This window comes from Lepidothrix coronata, unplaced genomic scaffold (assembly GCF_001604755.1).
Source record: "Lepidothrix coronata isolate B3197 unplaced genomic scaffold, Lepidothrix_coronata-1.0 Scaffold60, whole genome shotgun sequence".
Taxonomy (NCBI): Eukaryota; Metazoa; Chordata; class Aves; order Passeriformes; family Pipridae; genus Lepidothrix; species Lepidothrix coronata.
In genome coordinates, this window is record NW_016690240.1 from 2050808 (window position 1) to 2069375 (window position 18568).

General features: G+C 44.3%; 1 protein-coding gene across 4 annotated transcripts in view; it reads left to right on the forward strand.

The window, feature by feature from the left end:
- Positions 1-18568, forward strand: part of LIMS1 (LIM zinc finger domain containing 1) — a 71359-nt gene that overhangs the window by 11218 nt on the left and 41573 nt on the right. The window contains exon 1 of one of the 4 annotated variants that reach the window (XM_017817422.1): positions 18097-18203. The exons of the other annotated variants lie outside the window; for them this stretch is intronic. The gene's annotated coding sequence lies outside the window, so the exon portion shown is untranslated. Of the gene's footprint in view, positions 1-18096; positions 18204-18568 lie in introns of those variants that run through there. 4 annotated transcript variants of the gene reach the window in all.

Consider the following 18568-nt stretch of genomic DNA (forward strand, 5'->3'; position numbering starts at 1 on the left):
GAAGGGTTAATGACCTTTCCCAAATCTTTGCTCGCGAAGACTGGCCATTATTATTATATATATCTGGGGGCATCCAAACACAAGGTAGTAGTTGGCAGCCTGCGTAGTAGTATAGGTGTGGGACCCCTCTTGGCCACCTTGCTGGGCAGTGATTCTGCCTTTCCTGTCTTTTCTCAATACCAAAAGAATTTTTTTCTTATGTACTTTGTCATTTTTTGTTACCTTATCACAGCATACTAGGATGTTTAATTTTCTAATAGCTCGGGTGTATCCTGTTTCTTTTCTTCTGTAAATACGCATTTTCTGCACTAAGCAACGTGTGCTTTTACAGGGGATGGATGTCTTCAGTGCTTCATCAACCTGCACTGTAGCAGTGGCTTTTGCTTCCTCTTCATCATGGAGACACGATGCTGTGTTATGAACTGATTGCACTCATAACTTATGTTTAGGGAGGGAGAAGACAGGGAACTGCACCTGAAGTCAGGAATTATTTGCTTATTCATTAGTTAAGAAGAGCCAACTGAGTTCAGTTATAGCTGGCTGGCCAGCGTGCTACTGCTTGCTTCTCTTGAGCTCTCTGTCGCCATCTGCATCACCCGTTACTCAGAATCAAGTTCCTTTCAAATCTACAGGGGTCTGTCATCAACTTCAATAAAAATAGATTAGTGGAGCTTTGTGACAATTCCTCAAGACTGTATGCATATAAATAGAGAATTCTGCACCAGTCTGATTATCTTCTGCATGTTGTTAGGAACACAGAAATACCTCAAGCCATATATGTGATCTCTCATTGTTTAATGTTTCTGATAACATGCAAGTTCTAGAGGTTAGTGTGTTAAACTGATACAATTGAGAGAACAAGTCTTTCCTGATTCTCCTCAAAGCCAGTTGAAATTCCACTGCTCTGTTTAATCGGGCTTTAATTAATCCTAAGGGTCCCTAAGTGGGAGATCAGTGGCCAGATAAGACAAAATACCTGCTAATACTTGGAAACTAGTTCTGTCAGCTTTGAAACCTTGCTTTTTTGTCTGAGGTATAGGAACAAAACTATCACTGTTTTGAGTTAGTTTTGTTCAAATGGTACAGTAAGGGCAGCCTCGTAACAGGAAGATATTTTCCTAGTCTATTATTTCTCATATTTAAAGAAGAGCAGCTGCTTGTTAGACAAATGAGTCTAGCATGCCTGGCCACTGTCACATCCCTGTGCCCACAGATAGATGGCTTCAATTGAAGTTGTCACAGGTTGGATTTTACACCTAGCAAAGTATATTTTGTATAATTTATGTCTTGTTTATAAGAAGTAATTAAGGCTGTTTCAGCTTTTTTTTTTTCTTCATACAAAAGACCTGACTTTAATTACAAAGGGATCACTTTACTATATATGTGATCCTATAGTTTTACTTACGGTACTTTTCAACAGTTCTCAGCAAAACCTTTTTGTTGCTGTATTTGGGTTCACATAGTTTGGCAAACCGTCATGCAAATGTAAATGTGTGAAAGAAAACAGAAATCTGGATCTGAAGGCTATGAAAAGCAAGTCAGCACAGGTCTGCTTGCTCAGAGGGTCGGAGCCCAAATGACAGTTTGGTTTCAGTCTTATGCAGTGGAGTGTTAAGAAGTTATGTATTAACCCAGTGTTCTGCTAAGTGGTATAATTTAATTTACATTTTTAGCCCAGTAGTCACTTGACTGATGACCTGCATGTCCTTCTTTTGGCTTTGGTGCGAACAAAATGATTACAGATGGGTACGCAAGTAGGAGGTTCCTGTTCACAGGAGCTTTTGTGGGTCCTCAGTCACACCCCTTTGGGGTGTGAATTTTACATCAAGTGTGTTGTGTTCATGAAAGGGAGGCAAAGTTTGGGTGGGCAGTGGAGTTACTGCTGCAAGTCAGTAGGAGTTGGAGTGGGGTTGGAGCCTGTGGAACTGTGGGCTGTGGGGCTCCTGGTAACCTGCCTGAGAGCCAGGCTCTGCCTCTGGCAGAAGTGAGGGCCAGGGGATCTCCTGGGCACACGTGGGTCCCATCTGAGGAGTGGCTGCCTGTGCCACAGGCTGGTGATGTTGTGCAGTAGTTACATTTTGACAAAGTGAGAACACGTTTTCAAGAAAGTGAGAGCAGGGGAGAGAAGCTGTTCCTCATAGCAGTGGTTAGTGAATGACACACATGAATAAAAGAGCAGTAGGGAAGTTGACATTTATACATCAGCTTGGTCAAGGGTATTTTAAGCACTTAAGATGCATCCCACGAACAGCAGGGCTTTGAAATGCCTGTGGCCAGGCAGTTCGGTACTGAAGAGGTTAAAGAAGAAAGGAAGGTGAAGATAACACTTACAATATCTAAGTCACTGTGGTTTCTCAGGTGGTTTCTAAGTATTTGTATTGGTTGCTCAATGTTTCTTGCTTTACTCGACATAATACTAGTACTTTTCAATGACATTAGAAACAGCATATTGGGATTTAATGGTAAAAACAGGATTTCTGTTCATTTGGTATCATTCCCCACTCCCCCATGAATTTGATTTTGATGATTTATCCATTAAGTTGCTGAAATCAGAGTCTATGTGAGTGTTGTGTTTGCATTCCTAATTAATTTATGCTGGTGATCTATGCTGAGTGCTGAGCACCCACTTGGGCTGCTCAGAGCTATCTGCTATTATGTCCTTTATAAATGCTTGTGGAAGAGCCAACTTCTGAAGGGGATAGTTCCAAGGCAATATTAGTTAGAACACGTTTGCTGCCCTGGCAGCAACAGTGTCAGCCAAATGTGGTATTAAAAAGATGCTTGGACTACTTTTGCTTTCACTCTGCAGCATTCCTGTCATAGCATCCCAAAAGGCAGGGGGGTGGGAGAGAGAATGCTTTGATTGCAAGGATTGCTAAAAGCCAATAAAATGAATAGGATGACTCTGCTGCAAGGGGATTTTTAGAAAGAGCTCCTTTTCCCTGGCTTGTTCTGTGGCCATGCAGTCTTCATCAGGAGCAGGGCAATGAAGTGCCTTGGTCCATCTTGATATCTGCTCTTAGCTTGGCCCTGCTGTCTCAAAAGGGGCAGTGGTAGGTCCAGACTCTGCATTTGCCTGCTCTTGCTGTCCAGCCTCACAGGTGTGGTGGCAGCAGCGAGATTTAGCTATGGGAGCAGAGGAAGAAAGGATCTTCCAAAAAAATTACTTGACCCAGCTTTGAGTCACTGTGTTGGTCAGTGTTTCACCTGCATCACTAGTGTTCCACCTGGGTTGGGTGGAAACCCAGGAGCTCCTTGATGCTCTTCTGGAAGAATGCCAGATCTCACTCAGTCTCTTCCCAAGCACTCACAAAGAGTGAAAGATGACTGCCTAGCTTCATATATATTACAAATTATCTGTTCTCTAAATCTTTTTCTGAGGAAGGGTTATAGTGGTGATTTCTTAATTGTGTCATGTAGGCGTGAATCCAGACTTAAATTTCGAGAGCATGTTGCACATGGCCTTGACATTGTAGTCATTGCCATAAGAGTATAGGCTAGTGTTTTTAGATATGTTTAGGTATAACAGTACTGGCAGATGTCAACTTATGCTATAAGGAACTCTGATTCCTATCCCAGTTTCTGAAAGAAAAAATTGTTGGTGGTGTTCAAGGTCACACATGTAAGTTAAATTCAGCTTAGGGCTAGGCTTACACCTATGTACGATGCCACGTGGGACAAACATGGTCAAACAGGCATAAATGGTGTCTGTGTTTAACTAGGCAGAGCACACAGCACAGAATTTATGCCAGCTCTTGGAATACTGAAAGTAACTTCATGTTATTAGGTTTTATAGCAGGACAGGTCACCTGCCAATATTTTATTTTTTTTCTTTTAGTATCTGATCTGGGTAGGAGAGTTTCTAGTGGATTGGTACTCAACATCATGCAGCACCTTTGAGACCACCTGAAAGGCTGTGAAATGGGCTGTGCATAAATTGTATCTCTGAACTGTGATTTCAAGGAGATGGCAGCTTGCTGAAGGTCAGAGAGCAGACCAGGAATGGTGTATAGGTTTTGTTGTTTGTGTGGGAAGAAGGAAGCTTAAAAGCAAACACACACAACCAGCAAACAAAGGAAGCCTTTGCTTTCCCAAATGTGTTGCTCTTAAGAACATCATCAATTCGGTGCTCTTGAACTGGCATTCCATCTCCTGCCTTATGGGGGGGAAAACAACCCCTGTTGTCCTTAGTGGTGTCTGGCTTAAAATACTTTGGTTTTATACTCTCAGTTACAGGTTATTGGACTGATTATTCTGTGTTTGGGAAGGTTCTTTTAAGCAATCTAAGCATACATTAATGATTGGCCAGAGGATAAAGAATGTGCTCCCTGAGTAGAGGGTGTTGCTCTGAACCTAAAAACATGGTGTTCTCCTCCAGCTCCTATTTGGAAGGCAGTCCCTGCAGTAATGCTCATCCCTCCCTTTGGGCAGGTATGTGCTAATTGGCATGGTTGGCCTATCTTAATTCCTTAGAATTTAATAAAAACATGCATTGCTATTGTACTTTATCCATGCACAAATAATGTATTAATCAAGATCTCCGTAGCTGAAAGCAAAACAGTGGGAAGTCCTGTGGCTGATCTGACCTCAAGCAAACTTGATCTTCATTTCTCTTTATTCCATTTGCCTCTTACTTCCAGTATATAGTTGTTGTTCCATGGTTCCTGGCGCTAGTGGTTAAAGCTGAGGGCTGATTTAATTTCTAATTTTATTTTTATATCTTTTGACATCTATAGGCTGAAAGTCACAGACATGGAAAAAGCAGGATTTAAAGGAACTTTGGGCCACTTGGAGCATGTTTTTTATGGAAATCAGATTTAATTTCAAGTTTTAGGTACAGGATACTTCAAGATAATTTCAGTGGGGATAATTAAAAAGCTACTTTTCTATAATGATCCCAGGAAAAGAAGGCACTGAGTTACAAATCCTGTTTTGGGAACTGCTGAGCATCTGAAGCTGTTCTCATTCATTTCATCAGAAGTACAGAAGCATTTCCCCAAACATTTTTTTCAAAGTGCTCCCCTTGGTCTCACATTTCACATAATGTATTTCCTGTAATACTGGTGTATATCATCTTCTCTGGCTTTATTACTGTCTTGAATCCATTTACTGGAATTCTGTTCTTTCTTTTTAAGCATCTACTGCTAACCACTAATACATCTGGAATATATTGTGAGTTGGTGGAATGCTGGGCTTTCCAGGATGAAACTTCATTGTTTCCCATTACAGGCTGTGGCTTGCAGTTGCCTTCCCCCTCCCTCCCACCGTCCATCATTTGAAGTCCTCTCATACCACTTCAGCTTTCTGTACCCAGGCTGCCCTGCCTATTCTGCCTTTGTCCCTTCCTGCAGTGGGGCGGAAGACTCCCTACAAGGGCTTCTGCAAATCCCGTCTGAACCGCTTCGTCCACAGTGACTGAAAGAAGTTTTAAGTAACTTGAAATGGCTCAAAAGAGCAGCCAGGGACCCAGCCTGAAAGATAAGATTAAAAATTAATTAGAGTACATGCCCCACATCACATCTCTTACTGAAATTTTGTTTTCACTTGGGTTTTTTGTTGGTTTTCTTTTTTTGTTTCATTTTAAGCATTTAGAATGGTTAGTGTCTTTTCACATTTCTGTAACTGCCCAGTATATTTTGAAGCTCATACATAATCAAAATTATTCAAAATTATGTCCCTTAAATCACAGAGTTGTTAGGGTTAGAAGGGACTTCTGAAGATCATCTAGTCCAACTCCCCTACCAAGGCAGAGTCACCTAGAGCAGGTGACACAGGAATGTGTCCAGGTGGGCTTTGAATGTCTCCAGGGCAGAAAACTCCACAACCTCCCTGGGCAAGCTATTTCAGTGCTCTGCCACCCTTACTGTAAAGAAGTTCTTCCTCATGTCCAGGTGGAACTTCTGGTGTTTTAAATCCCTAGTTGTGGAAGACACCAGTGGATTTCATAGTAAATAGTGGGTTTCTTAGGCTACAGTCTGGCCAACTGTCTCTTCCTGGGTTTTATGTTTGCAGTCATGGGTGAACTAAAAATAACAAAAAGCAGTTTTTCTCCTGATTGCCCCTGCTCACAGGTCACAGTATGGCAGAGCCATAACACCCTGGAAGCGATGGGGTGGTACACAGGGCGAGACAGGGAGCCGGGCACACGGGAGATGCTGCGGGGATGGGAGGAACTGGACTGCCATGGCCAAGCTCCTAGCTGCCAAGTGTGGGTTTGACTTGGGTTAGTTTTGGGTAGTTTGTGTGGTTTGGGAGGTTTTATTGGTTTTGATTTTTTGGGGTTTTGTTTTTAAATAAAAACTTCCTCTGCGTTTTTTTCACCTGAAGTTGAGGGAATCCAAATTGGTTTTCCATATGTGGTTTCAGATGAAAATGCTTTTCTTCCTCTTTTTCTTTCTGTCAAAAGAACTAGTGGAATTTTTTTTGAGTAATATTAAAAGACCTTTTTTTTTTTTTCCCCCCTCAGGCTTACTCTTTACTTTGGACTGATGCCTCATTTTTTAGTAGCAGATCAGAGCTACCAGGAAAGGGGTCTGATAGACAAGCAAAGTAACTTTAAAAAATTAATTTGGTACTCTCTTCCTGCATCAAGATTGATAATTGCATGTTATTGGCCTTGGCATGATCTAAAAATGGTAGTAAAATAAAGATGATTTGGGCTGGCACTTTTTTGCCGTCTTGAATGAATTCTGTTATGGCCTGTGTTCAGAATAAGTTGGCATCCTTGCAGCTCTGTATTGCTTAGAGAGCAGGAAAGTAAATTTTACAAGTAACTTCTTTCTGCCATTGGAATATCTAGTTCACAGAATTCGCATTTACTTTTTGTTAGGCACAGCATCTGAGGATTTCCATTTTTTTTGCTAAATCTTATGCTCAAATTAAGGTAGTGATGGTTATTCTGAAAGATGTACATTGGGGTTTTTTGAGCTGTATGGCAGCAGTATTTTCAAATGAGTTCAGAAGTTTTGAGTATCTAGGGAAGTCCCAGGTTAAACCATATTTCTGTCTAGGACTTTTATTTTCCTTATTTATTCCAGTCATTATTATAAATGTGTAATTTACCATAAGGGAATTAGTGAAGGGGGGAAAAAAGCATACAATTCTAATACTAGTTTGATTACTGCCCTTATTCTTCTACATTTGCTCTATTTTCCATACAAATAAAAATGACCTGTACCTTACCTCACACCCAAAGTTGATCTTTTTTTAATTTATGCTATTATTATTATTATGCTCTTTGGTGTACTTCATGACTTGCTATTTTCATAGCAGTTAGAAGGAAATAGAAGTTGAAAAGGGAATGCCTGCTGTCAGAGAAAGCACAAATGATGTACCAAAAACCCACTGCAGATTAGTACTGACTTCAGACCTCTCTTTTTAACTGCTTGTTAAGGGTAATTCTTTATCTGAACATGATTATTTATATGCATAACACACTTCATATGTGACCCATATTTAGATTGCTTTTGGGATCTCTGTGAATGCTCCTTCTTCACATTCTTTTGTGAAGGGTGTGTGTCCACAGAGGCTTTAAAAATTACTTCTAAGGGAAAAAAACTTCTGAGAAATACCACACCCTCTTGCTCTAAAGAAGCCTTGTGCTGTTTTCCTTTTGGTTATGTTTTTTTTTTGTTTTCTTTTTCTTTCCTGAGACTCATGTTACCTGAAAGTTGCCCTGAAGTCTTTGGTGGTACTGGCATAAGAGCCTGCGTGATGGCCCAATACCAGGGAGCAGATGACAGTCAGTGTAACTGGCTCTTAAACCCCTGCAGTCTCCTTGAGTGATGTAGTAATTACATGCACATAATTTATAAATAAATAAATGTACATATATTGGGGATACAGTATCTTAAATTTTTTTTGCTGGTAGATGTACGCAATCAAAATAATTTGGAGATCACAGCTCTAGTAGATGGAAAATCAGTTTTCTTTTTTTCCCCTTATTTTCCACCAGATTATGCCCCTGCTAAATTCAGCACTCTGCAAACACAGCCTCCTTCCAGCTTTCCCGACACTGTATGAATCCCCCAGGTAATTCGGCTGAATACACCACCCCTTCTCCAACAGAAGACTTAAATGAAGGGGTCTGGCTTAAAGGGAAGCATTCCTGCAGCTTGCCTCTCCAGTGCAATTAGTTGAAATGCATCCACGTGATCTCTTCCCTTTGATTTGAATGGGAGCTGGCTGGTTTCCCGGTGCAGGCGAAAGAGCTGTTTTCTTCTCCTGAAGTGAAATGCCTGTCTCTGATGCCCCATTTACCGAGGACGGTTAAGGAAGGGGAAGGGGCACAGCCAGCCAGCAGAGTGACTGAGGCCGAGGGGTAGTGAATGTGGTGCCAAAATTGGCACGGCTGGCAGGGTGCAGCAAATGTGGAGGTGAGGCAATTCAGGCGGTATTCCCACTGATTCGCCCCGCTGTGCCTCCAGGCCTGGATTCCGTCTGTCCCGCTGCTCCTTTTCTCTTAGAGAAATGCTTCCCTGCCCTCTCCAAAAACGAAAATGCAGGAGCCTGCCAAGAGGGTTTGGAGGATGGCCTCCAGTGGGCCACAGGAGCATGGTCTTGCTCCTGATGGAGCTGAACAATCTTCAGGTGGACCTACAACTGCACCCCATTTGGGGTAATGAACGTGGATTTGTGCTAATGGCCACCACATAGGCAGCCAAGTGGGCAGCCAGCACAAGGGAAATGATTCTCCCTCTTTGGACTGCTTAGTGTAAAAAAACTCAGGCAAAGGAGTAGGGGGAAAAGAGTGGGACAGACAGACAGATGGACATCCCCTGTCTACTTGTGTACCCAGCCAGCACTTTCAGAGCTGGCTCTTAAATGCCAGAGACCCTGAGCCCGGTGAGCAAACTGTCTGTAACTCCAACGCTGGGGTGGGACTGTATTGCTAATGAGGCCTTTGCTCGGGAGCCTGAGAGCCCTGAAATCCTTCCCTTCTGTTTAAGTTAAACTGTTTTGGTTTTTTCACCTTTCTTTTTAACTAAGCAGCCTTTCTGCTAGAGCATATGTCCACACTCCCTGTGGTCAGAGGGAGGTGAGGATGCAAGCAAGCCCAGAGCAGGATTTATTTGGTCCCCTGTGCTGCGCCATCTCCTCCTCCTGGATCTTTGACAAGTGGTGTTGCCTCTGTCACAGCTTCAGGGCTCTCAGCTGAGCCCCACACCACCTCCCTGTCTTACAGGAGTGCTTGAGGACAAATAGTTTAAGGACCATGAGATGCTGAAACACTATAGAGTCAGATCTGTACATTATTGAGGGAAGCAGCTAGTGGAGGACTGATAGGTAAAGAAGTTAGTCATCTGGGGAATGCGTCCCTGCCTTGACACTCCCTTCTGCCTACCTAAAATAAGCAACATCAGGTAAAACTGCAAGAGGAATACTATTCTGGGACTACAGTGGGCTTAATATTCCACAGGTGGAATTGCAAGCAAAAGTGCTGATGTTGAATTAGCTCATTGTAATTTATTATTCAGTAGGATGATTGAATATGATCTATGATGAAAGTATTTTTGTTTCCTCTTGATGATCACTTTTGTTACAGCCAGCAGAATGCAGTAGTACCTTAGTTTATCCTGCAGATATTACTTTCCTGCTTTGCTGTAAGGTGTCCCTATTTTTCAGGGGGAAAAAAAGAACAAAATGATGGTGTTGGCTTGGAAGGTTATTGCATAGCTACTGTCACATAAAGCAGAATTGATTGCAAGAGCTTTTAAATATGTGAAGTATGTGTACTGACTTTCTACAAACTGGCATTCTTTGCAATTCCTGGTCGTAATTACACCAAAGTTTATGCTTATAAGGTCAAACGCAAGACTTTTGTGGTGAATGATTACAGACAAGTAAATTTGGTTTTATCTTCTGAAAGGTATCCTTTTGCTCCTTACCAGTTTTAGCAAAGAGCACACACTTTGGCCTCTCTGTTGCTGCATGCAGGGCTACACCTTTCTGTTGAGCTACTGTAAAAGCACTAATATGGAAAGTCCCTGGATAAGCCACTTGGTGAGAAGAGGAGGAAGGTATGTCACTAGCAATCTGCCTGGGTGACAGAGAGGGAGCTGTGTGATATACAGAGATGATTTCTGCAGATCCATGACCCCACTACTCTTGACCTGAACAGGTGGGATAGTTCTTGAGGGTTACTGCACTGACAGACAGGATAGACATGTGGACTAGGAAGGGCTTACTGTGAATAAAAGTACTTCAAGCTATTATGACCTTCAGAAAGCAATGTTGCATGCATTTCTAGTTGCTTAGAAAATCCCTCTGCTTGGAGAAGATGAAGTCATACAAGTCTTTGCACTCTTCATGTTCTCTGTCTCCCAAAATAGGTGGGAGAAGGGCAGGAGAGGAAAGCAGCATAGTGGGTGAGGTGGGAGGGCAAATGGGAAGAACAGAAGTTGTCAGTGCTACATGGACATGGTAATAATTTCTGTTTCTTGAGCAGTATGGAAATAGGTTAACCAGTATGTAATAAAAAACTTGGAAGGCAGTTTCATGTTGAAACACAGATATATTCAAACTGGGGACCCAGCTGATAATGTGAAGGAAGCTTAATAATCAAAACACTTATTCATAGGTAGGATATTTGAATTGGAAAACCTGCAGTCTCTTTCTGAGTCTGTTAAGTACTTTGCAGTCTTGTGAGAGATTGTACTGAGAACACTTAAAATTTTAAAGGATGACTCACTGTATTTTCCCCTCCAAACAATTAAGCTGTTTCGCTGAGCTCATCTTTACTGGTGTGGTATGTAATAACTTGTTTTTCCCTCTGCTGCTACCTAAATGTATTCCTCTAGTAGTGTTCTGAGTTACTAACAACTGTAGCATTAAAAAAAAGTCATAAAAAAGTTTTACATTTAAGAAGTTCATAGCTGCACAGAGCATTGCCACAGGTAACATAGTTCTGTGCAGCTTCTTAGTCTGAGCATCGAGTAGGTGGCACTTGAAAGAAATCCAGTCTTTGCAGCAATTACGTTTTTCTGAGTTTTCACTCAGGTTGGGGCAGGCATTTGTGCCCCAACTCTCCCTTCTGCTCTGTGGTCCAGCCCTGACCAGGTGGGCAAGTCCAGACAGGCATTACCTTGGCTGATCCTTCATCCAGAGAATCCTGAGTCGGCTCTGAGATTTAAAGACAAAGTTAATGTCCACCGATGCCGTGGGTGCCTGGGCTTCCTTCATGAGCTGAGACTGCCGTCATCTTGTGAGGGCTGGGGAGTGGGGCAAGCCCTGAAGTGCTCTGGTGAGACACTGACAAGCACAAGTTATTTGGTATCACTGGGACGAGAGGGGGAAAGAAATTAATTATATCCCTGAGTTCTGATGGATGAAAAGGTGAGCGGCAAAAGGAAGGGAGGTGAGACAGGAGGGAGGTAGGGCAGCCAGCAGCAGCCAGCTGGCCCAGGGTTGATGGCAGCATGCCTGGGAGGGAGATCCCTGGGCCCCTGCCAGTGAGTTTGAGAGGAAAGCAGCTACCGATGGTGTTAGTCAGAGTGTGAGTGCTGAGTGCTGTTCAAAGGGCTGGAGCACTTTGAACGGATTGGACTTTATCTCATTTCCTCTTTCACATAACCCCAGGGACAAGGGAGAACATTAATGAAACCCTGGAGGTGAATGGAGCCAGGTCCAGGCTGAAATGTGTAAAGAATTTCTCACAAGAGATTTGTCTTTTTGGTCCTTTTGTAGCACTCCACAGGCATAACCTTCCTGTTTCCATGTTGTTTATTTTCCTCTGGCTGTCATTGTTCCTGTTTAATCCTTAAAGATAATAATATGCGTTGATAATGTTGAGGAAGAATGTTTTTGTTAACATTAATGTCAAACAGTGCAATAGAGTTTCTGTAATATTTGGGCTTAATACTATGCACGTGGTGCCAGCAGTAGTACTGAATGGGTCAGAGACTGCTGTGATGCCTATTAGGGATGGTTTTTCAGAGCTTGTGTAAGAGGCCCCAGAAGACATGCAGAAGAGTGACCACAGTTTTACATTTGAAAATGGTGGCAAAAATAGGCTGCTGGAGAATTAAAGCTCGGTCAGCTTAACTTTGAACCCTAGCAAGGCACGAATGCAACAGTCAATATACAAGTGTTTATTGAATAATACAGCATTAGAAAAGCCACATGGATTTCTGAGAACAGATTGTTTCAAAGCAGCCAATTTTCCAGCTCTATCAGATGAGCATGCCTCATAGACAGAAAGCAGGGAATAAATGAGTTGTATCTGCTGATGCTATCTTGCACAAAATTTCATAAGCAAACAACAGAAAGAGGCTTTAGAGTTAGAATCATGGTGATTAACTTTGTTGAGCACAAGCTTTGAAAATTCTCTTCCTCTATATATCCATCCATCCACTCTTGCCACTGGTTTGTTGCTGTCCTAGACCAGTCACAGAAGCGCTGCTGATAGCTATTCCCGTTCCCTCATCTTCCCTTTGGAAGGTTGTATTAGTTGGGACTCAGTGCTTACTTTCACTGCTGTTGACCTTGTTCAAGAGAAGCACATAGCAGTGTGGAAATGACAGTCTAGGTGAAATTGCCAGAAGGGAGGTGTGCAACTGCTTGAAAAAAAGCATTTGGGCAGAATTCTTGTTTTGACACAGAGCCACCAATAGGACTTCCCCCTACCAGGACCTGCCTGACAGCACCTTGCAGGAGTTCCCTCCTCTCCCACTTGTATTCAATAACTTGATTAGTGACCTGGATGCTGCAGCTCAAAGTTGGCTTATGAAGTTTGTGGGTGTCCTTAACTTGGAGGAACGTCTAGAGGTACAGGAGATGAATTAAAAATGATCTTGGCAAACTGGAGAGAGGCTCCATGATCAAGAAGCTGAATTTCATGAAGAGAAGTGTGAGGAGCTGTACTCACAAAGGAGAATTCAAATGGCTGTGGGCTGGGCCATTTGGAGGATGCATTTATATGGTGTCTTATAATGTGCATGCAGATTAAAACAGATCTTATTTTGGAAATGCTGTGTACAAAATACAAAGAAAGGTCGACCTAGATTATTTTGAAGAGACTGTGTATTCATTACTGAAGAAGTCTGAGAGCTGTTGTCCTGCCAGAGGAGGATAACAAAGAGGCGTTGTTGAAGCAACAAAGCACTTGAAGATTGGAAAGTGTGCAAAAGCCATCAGCTGGTACATGCTGCTTTACTGAAATCTAGGAACAGAGTTGTATCCATGGATAGCAAATCTATTTTGGTGGTGACTTAGTGCATCTGTAGTCTCTCTAAGTGAAATAGGAGGAATATGATAGCCCTACACAGGAATTAGAATCATTTTTTTCTCCAAAGCATTTCCACTTTACGTGAGCTCTTCTGCCAGAAAGGAGATGGGTACAGCAGGATAGGTAGATGAAGTCAGAGGTCCTGAAATGGGACCCATGCTCTGACGTATCTTTGATGAGTTTGTGTCAGTTTGGCATGAGAAGTGCCCACAGTTGTGCTAGCTGTGCAGCAGGGTGTGTGCATGTCAGCATGCAGCCTTCATGGACCCTTCCAGCTGTTATGGGCAATATGTAGTCCTCTTGTTTGTCTTCCTCCATCACAGGCACTGCAGAGGAGGAGGCTGGGCAGAATGGCAGGGACGGTGTTTTCCTCTGGCTATGGAGATCCCCGGGTTAGGATCTGGTCCATGTGGCTTTGGACTCTCCAGATGAAATGGTAACAGTGATAAGGACCACAGGCAGACTCAAAGTAGATGAACATTAATGTGTTTGGGATTCATGAAGTAACCAGTGAGTAGTGTTTATTGGTTTTGGACCAAATTCTATTGTTTAACTAGTGAAGAAGAGAAATGCCGCTTTTACTTCTTACAGTAGTACTCTTGTGGAAAGGTCAAGCCTTTATCCTGTTATTCCTAAGCATGTTAGAGGAGAGGAAGCTTTTGACAGCTCCCAACATCAAATACTTCCTCCGATCAACTGCTGCGACTCCAGTCCTGCAGCTCTGGGTGTGCCATCTGCTTGTGTCTGGCACTTGGGTCCCTGCAGCCTGTTCCTGCTCCAGTTAGCATGCTGCTGGACCCAGGAGAGGACAATCAGGAAGGAGAGCGGGCTTAGTGTTGGAATTGGTGTTTCCCATCGCTTCTTGGTGAGGGGCCCTCAGCCAAGCAGTGTGGTTCATCCCAGGGCATTGCTCCAGGACTGTCTCAGGTGTAGCAGTCAAAAGCTGTATTTAAATATTGCAGTGAGTTCAAGAGAAGAGAAATGACTGACTGTCCTCTTGTCAGTTGAGAGCAGATTACTTTTTTTGGTGCCATTTCACAGAATCATAGAATGGTTTGGGTTGGAAAGGACCTTTAGAGGCCATCTAATCCAACCCCCCTGTAATGAGCAGGGACATCGACTCCGTCAGGTTGCTCAGAGCTCTGTCCACTGTGACCTTGAATATTTCCAGGTATAGGGCATCTACCACCTCTCTGGGCAACCTGTTCCAGCGTTTCACCTCCATCACAGTGAAAAATTTCTTACTTGAACGGCTGCAATTGTGATTTTTCTGCCTGAACCTGAGTCAGGCTGGCTCGGAGGTCCGGCTTTAAGTCAATTTGCTGTTAGCCTTTGATGGCCTGGGCTCAGATGTTCTGAACGGCAGCTGTGATGACACTGAAAGGAAGGACTGCAAGGGGAATCCCAGGGGCCTTTTTGGCTTTTTTTCCCCCTTTCCTTGTTTTGAACATGCTTCGCCTTTACGGCCTGGCCATGAGGGGCGGATAGCGGCGGGAAGGGCAGGGCCGGGCCAGGCGGGAGGCGCTGCGGGGAGGCAGAGCCCGTTGCGGGAGGGTGTTGTGGAGAGGCCCCTGCTCGGGTCGGACCGCGGCTCTCCGGCTCCTCCTGCCGATGGGAGCGGGGCCGGGCCGGGCAGCCCACGGCATGGTCCCGGGCACGGCCCTGGGGCGGCGGGCGGCTGCAGGCGGGGGTCCTCCTGCAGGTCGGTGCCCTCCGGCTGTCGGGCAGGGATACAACTACGGATATAAATATAGTTTTCACAAAGATCCCCAGTTCCGGTGTACCCGTGACCGTGGCCGGCTGCCCCCCCACCACCACCATCCCGCTGCCCTCCCTCCTCCCCAGCTCTCAGGGTTCCCTGGCACACCTGGAAGGAGTGATTTGTCTGCCAGGGAACATGCCCTATGCCACCCTATGCCAGTGCACAGGATCACAGAATGTTTTGGGCTGAGAGGGACCTTAAAGACCATCTAGTTCCCATGGGCAGGGATACTTTCCATTAGACCAGGTTACTCAAAGCCCCATCCAACCTAGCCCTAAACACTTTCAGGGATGGAGCATCCACAACAGATTGAGGGGCCCACACTGAGGGAACATCTCACTCTTTGCTGAGATGGACGGATGCTTCCTTTATCTTGCTCCTTTGTGCTGGGTATGGTGCCCATTGGTCCTTGACCCTGCAGCAGCTGCTTACACTAACATCCCTCCCTCCCCACCCGTCTTCTCTTGGTTTGGCGCCTTGGAGAGGCTGGTAGAGGGCTCTTGTGAGAGCAAGAGATGGGCTAAAGGAGGGTGCTGCTCCTTGTGGTTGGGGTGGAGGTGAGGGAGGAATGAGTGTGTGGGGAGGGGGAAGGAAGAGCAGCAGAAGGAGGAAAAAGGAACTCGACTTCTTAGTGAGCTCCTAGATCAGTTCAGCCATCTCCTGTAAACGCCCTCAGCAAACTGGAACAGCTGAGGCATGAGTACATGTTTCCTTCTGCTTATTTTGCTTCAGGGTTGGTGATTTCAGGGGGTGACGAGGCAGGCAGCTGCAGGGTGTGACTGTCTGGCTTCTCGGTCAGCTCCTGGCAATGCATGCACATCCAGGGTCTCCTTGCAGAGGGTTACCCTCGTTGCCCAAAGCAGAGGGGACACAGACTTGATGAGGAGCTGCAATGCTGAGCATCCTGGAGCAGCTCTGGCTGTTTGCCTCTGCCTGTGTTTTTCTGTTCTGGTTCATGGTGACCTGCTAGGAGCAAAGAAAAATACTGTGTGTCCGTGGAAATGTGGGTCTGAACCAATGCTTCCCTCCTGTGGTGAGCTTTTGCTTGTAGAACAACTTTTTGGTCTAATTTCATGCTTAGCCCAGGTCCAGCCCCCACTCTGTTACCTCAAGACCTTCATTGTCACTGCAGAGCCACAGCTGCAGGACCCTGGTGTGAGGACCCCGCTGATGGGCTTGGCTGGAGCGTGTGACTTTGTCTAGAGCTGTTCCTGTGACTCTGCCCTGCACTTCCTCTAACACGTGGTCTGGGCAACCACAGACCACAGTGTTCTGGCAGTGCTTATTAGTGTTGTCTCTGTGAGGCTGGCCTTGTCCTGCTCTCATTGGCAATAACTTTCTTAACAAGTTTTCTTTTAGCACAGCCCTTTTGGATAATGGTTGGTGATACAGTATAGCCAACTACTGCAAAGTGAACAAAACTGAAAAAAGTGGCATAGCCAGGCCAAACTGCTAATGAATTAGTCAAACGTGGTTTTTAACACTTTAAAGTGTTAATTGAGAAGTTAATACTTGTTCTCCTAGTTCCCTTTTAACAGATACTTATTCACATTCTCCATGAAGTGTTGCAGCTTTTGCCATTATCGTGAATCAACAAACTGTCCTTGCCTTCCTATAGAAGAGGAACTGCTGGAATAGGAACAATATGTGAAATAACAGTGCGTTGCAGTAGTAACTGAGGCCTCTTATTCTGTACAACTGGTTTGTTGTGATTTTCTTCATCCTCGAGAACAAAATCCTCTTACCTTGACATTTGCCACATTATTTTGAGAGAAAAGGCTGTAGTGCATTCTTTCTCCTAGGATAGTAACTGTCCAGTGATAAGTTTAACAAAACTTTGCAGCTGCTTTTGTACTTGAAGAGCCTTTGCAGGAATAGATAAGAAGTTCGAATGAGGAAGCACTATGTGGTGGTATGGGAAACAGCAGCCTGGAAAGATAATTTGCATTGTTAATTTGTTCACAGAAAAGGGTTGGCGATAATGTTAAGTGGCCTGAAGACAGAAATAGGAGCAAGAAACAGGATGTAGATAGACATGAAGGGAAAGCAAAATGAGGCTCTGTTGCTACAGCATAGCATTATTTTTTGTATATGGTGAAAGCAAGTCTTTAGGAAACTTTCCTGTCTGTCCGTTCAGGAGGCACTCTGGCAGTCATGCTTCCACCATCAGAAACTTTAACTGCTAGGACTGAAGCCTGAAGCTGTACTGCTGTACAAGCAGAGCTGGGGACAAGATCTTCCTGGAGGAATATCGTGATGGCCCCAGCAGAGATCAGGTTGTGGCCTCCTTTCTTTGTCACAGATGCTGAGCAAGGTTTCAGGCTCCACTTGTTACAACTCTGTGTAGCAAGTGGCGGAGGAACATTATTGATCCTGAGGATATTGCCCCTTTAACCTGCAAAGGATTGCAGGGTGCCTTTGAGGCGTGCCAGGAATTCAGACTGCTTTGAGAAAACCTAGTTTGAGCCTCTGTCCCTACAAGAGACACAGCTTAACTCTTGTTTGGCTGTGCAGTCTGATGACCCTGACCTGCCCTAGGAGGTGATGGTTATTTTCTGTTCCCAGTTAGTCCTTGTCCTCAGCTGAGGTTGTCAGAGATGGCAAAGGTCTCCCAGGAGATGGTGTGTGAAACTATTTGCTGTCATCTCAGAAAAGAAGAAAATCAGAGGGTATTCCTGTTTCTCAGCAGGTGGGAAGGTGGGGAGACAGGGTCTTGCCCTTCCCCTTAGTATTGACAGAGGTGCTTGTGATGGAGTGAAGTGGACCTGGGTGACTGTTCACTTCTCCGTGATTCCAGAGGTTGCCCTTTCATGTAGGGACCTGGAACCCTGTCCCGCTGTTCCCTTTCCAGATTTTGTACTTCTGTACCATACACTGGTGGTATAACTAAAGCTGTACTCTTTTCTGTGAGATGGAAGATGTGCTTTCTTCTCTATCTTTTTTTGTTTTTGAGATTGAGAATTGACGTGACACAATTTGTGGAGCCGAACTGTGAATTTTGATAGATTTATCCTCTTCTTTTCAGCGTTAAGTTGGGTGACAGGGTGAAAGAAGGAAGTGGTTTACTGAGTCACTTCAATTTATTTTTTTAATTTTATCACAACTACCAGTAGTAACCACAGGGAGAACATGCAAACAGTGGGTATTCAACGTAAAGCTGGTTATAGGAAAGGCTGCTCATTGAGAACCTGCTGCCAGCGAGGCTACAGGCTGCCAGTAAGTGTCCACGGGGTTGCTTGGGCTGAGGGTCTGGCTGTGCCATCTGCCTCCCAAGCCTACAGCTTGGCTATGAATTGTATGGTCTTTTAGTCAATTGCAGAGAAATTCTTGGGAGCAGGATCTGTGCATGGGAATGGTGATAAATGGATTTAGGAAGAGGACAGATAATAGTTTTGCTTGATGTGTTTTGTTACTCCTAAAAGCAAGCGGTGTGGTAACAGAGCTTTGAGCAAAGTCCTTTGTTGTTCTTGAAATGCACAGAGGTATCCTGGTATTCCCAGTAGTTTACTATCCCTTGCTCATCGTGAGTGTTTTTAGGGACACTATTTTGTCCCCACCCAGAACAGAGCATTTGTGGTCTG